Here is a 3,610-nt window from a genome sequence, read left to right as displayed (position 1 = left end):
TGGTATATGTCAATCAAATCCAAAAACATGAACAAATATATATGACAGATATATATGTATCAACCAAATAAATTAATAAAGTAAATTTGGGGGTTCATGCATCATGGTGATTGTTCATATAATCAAGTTTGAAAACATGAATTAAAATTAGAATTTGGAAACATTACTTGATGAAGAGCGGATGAATCTTCAGTTTATATGTGCAGAACTGAGAAGGTTGTCTTCTCAGCCAATCCAAGTGCTATTCGCCTTTTCTGGACAGCTCCCACTTCGAATGGTGTACAGGTCTCAAAACGACTCCAATAAGGCTGAAATTTGGAGGGTAGATAGAAGAGGCAGAGATGAACAACTTTCTCTGGCTATGGCTTGGGTTAGAGCTTCGTGCTGATAACATGTTGTAAAACAGAAAAATTTCTGAGAGAGAGAGAGAGAGTTTGGACACATAGAATCAGATTGTGTGTCTTATTCATCTCACTATGAGGAGCCTTATATAGGACTACATGGTGTGCACACAAGGGTAATGCTTAATTACAATCCAATCACTCCTACAATTACAACCTATCAATCACCAATCTATAGGGATAGGCACCTATTACTCATCATCTATTTACATGATTATCCACAAATATTTACAACATTTTTTTTTTTTTCCTTTTCTTTCTCTCTCTCTAAGGGGCAAGCAGCAAGGCAACACATGATGGGGTTGAAGTTTATTTGACAGATTCTTCATTTTGCCCTCACGAAGAAAACATCTGTATATACACCACAGTGAATAAACAACATAAATCGATTGTGGTAGGAGTTCAAGTTTTGTGATTGTGTTGCACAAGTACTTACTGTATGTAGTAATGTACTCTGAAATTCAAACATTTACTCTATTATACATGAACATTGAACGAAATGTACTTATATATGTATATGAAATACAACCTATACTTGACCAAGAACAAAAGTATTCAATTCATATCCTGCTCTGCATTTTTGTTGTGACGGAAACAACTTTTGTTTGAATGGAAGTTCTAAAGTGGAAATAAACAGCATTTCATAAAATCGCACATCAATATGATAGAAACATAATAACCAGAAAAGCCAATTGAACACTACTTTGGTCTTAAACATGGCTTGATACTTCTTATTCGTAGCTCTTACATTACATAGTCCACGTAGTAGCACTTACAACATAGAGTTGATTTGAATGTGGCTGATAGTTCAGTTTTAGTATCATGCACACCTATTACTTCACTGGCTCAATTCCTTCACTGGTTCTTCTGTCACTGTTGATCGTAATCTCTTTCTTTTGGCCAGTGGACATGTCCTCAGCTGATATACTCAGGATACCATTGGCATCAATATCAAAGCAGATATAGATTCTGGGAACTCCGCTGGGAGCTGGAGCAATGTCATCAAGCTTAAGATTACCCAAAAAGTTATTATCTCTGGGTATTCTACTCTCACCCTCATAAATGGGAAAGCTGACAAAAGGTTGGTTGTCAATAACAGTAGTAACACCATCTCTCTTCCTCAGGGGAATTCTCGAGTTTCTTGGACTCAAGACATTCATGAACGGCTCCAAACTACCATCTTTGGAAACTTTGGCACTCCCCACCCCAAGTGACAGAGGGGTGACATCCAATAGAGTGAAGTCTTGAAGTTTCCCAGGTACATTCTTACCATTCAAAACTGCAGCCTGAACAGCGGCACCATGTGCTATAGCCTCATCAGGGTTGAGGCTCTTGCACAGCTCCTTCCCCATGAACACATTCTGTAATAGTTGTTGCACCTTGGGGATTCGAGAAGACCCACCGGCAAGAACAACATCATCCACACTGCTTATTTCCATTTTAGCATCCCTCAAACACTTAATTACAGGCTCCATACACTTAAAGAAGAAATCATTGTTGAGTTGTTCAAATTTGGCACGGGTAAAAGTTACATAGAAGTCAATACCTTGATGCAGACTATCAATTTCAATGTCAGTTGTATACGTAAACGAAAGTCTTCTCTTTGCCTTTTCACAGGCACTTCTTAACTTTCTAAGAGCCTTTGAGTTTCCACTGACGTCCAAATCATGCTTCCTCTTGAATTGTTCGACGCAGTAGTTAACCATTTTGTTGTCGAAGTCTTCACCTCCAAGGTGTGTATCTCCAGCAGTGGCTTTCACTTCAAAGACACCATCCCCTATGGTAAGTACTGACACATCTAAAGTCCCTCCACCCAAATCAAATATGAGCACATTTCTCTTGCTTTACCAACCTGCCTTGTTGTCAAGGCCATAAGCAATGGCTGCAGCAGTTGGTTCGTTAATAATACGCATCACCTTTAGGCCAGCTCTAACGCCAGCATGTTTGGTAGCCTCACGTTGGGAGTTATTGAAGTAAGCAGGGACAGTGATGACAGCATTATCCACAGTTGATCCAAGGTAAGCTTCAGCAATTTCAGGCATCTTTGCAATAACCATAGATGAGATTTCTTCAGCAGCAAAATATTTCTCCCTGCCTTTGTGGGTAACCACAATCAGAGGCTTATCACTAGGACCTCCAATTACCTTGAATGGCCAGAGCTTCATGTCACTTTGAACCAAGGTGTCACTGAATCTCCTACCAATTAACCGCTTTGAATCTGCAAATTCAATCCAAATTTCTTTTAAACAACAGAGAATAAAAGGATATTAAGAAATTATAGATGCCAAATGTTGAACACAATCAAACAGAAATGAGAGGATACTTGGAATCAAGATGCCAATCACAGACTCCAGCAGTTTCAATGATGCAACAAAGTCGAAAAACAAAAGGACTGAATTTAAACTTTTTTCTTATCAAAGTTCACCCTTAAGCTATTCATTAGCAGGACACATCATATTTTATGATCTCAACTCCTTTAAAAGCTTAAAAAGTGGATGATGTTGTAGGAGAATCAAAATTGTGTTTATTATTGATAATAGGAGCCCTTTATATAGGAAGTTTACAGAGTACACAAAAGGTAACAGAATCGGAATACAATTAGTATACCTAGGGTACTTTCCTATTACAACTCTAAACCCTAGTTTGTAGAGGCACACATTATGTCGATATCCTTCAACACTCCCCCTTGTGCCGCTCAAACTGGGTGATGACGCTTTGATTGTTGCCTCGTTAAAAACCTTGCCAGGTAACAAAAACCCCGTGGGACAAAAATAACCCTGGTTGAAGGACAAAAAGAGCACAACACGTCCTTCACTCCTCGAGATCGAACATGTAGACATCATGCCTCCCCCTGATGTCAATATCTCCCCCTGATTGCTACAATCATGGGAGTTCGGATAACTTTCTCAATCCGATGCTCTTTACATGTTTCTCGAAAGTGTATTTTGGTAACGACTTAGTAAATAAGTCCGCTACATTATCCTCCGATCGGATTTGGTTCATTTCAATATTTAGAAATGCTTGTTGTCATTTCGATGGAAGGGAGGAAGAGCACGGAAGGTGACATTTTGTCTTGTGGGGTCCGATCCCACACTTCCGTCATCTCTTTTCTCTGTAGGGATAGAACAAGCCCATATCAATCGTACCTCTCAAATATCGAAAGATTATCTTTATACCAATCTAATGGTGTTACGTTGGCGCGGGGCTAT

The 3,610-nt window shown here is 39.1% G+C and overlaps 1 pseudogene; it reads right to left on the bottom strand.

Annotated features, from left to right (window-relative positions):
- Positions 1-1,168: 1,168 nt before the first annotated feature.
- Positions 1,169-2,723, bottom strand: LOC112182689 (annotated as a pseudogene).
- Positions 2,724-3,610: the final 887 nt, after the last annotated feature.

This window comes from Rosa chinensis, chromosome 1 (genome assembly GCF_002994745.2).
Source record: "Rosa chinensis cultivar Old Blush chromosome 1, RchiOBHm-V2, whole genome shotgun sequence".
NCBI classification, from domain to species: Eukaryota; Viridiplantae; Streptophyta; class Magnoliopsida; order Rosales; family Rosaceae; genus Rosa; species Rosa chinensis.
The sequence above is the reverse complement of the archived record's forward strand: the minus strand, read 5'-3'. Positions and strand labels throughout refer to the sequence as shown.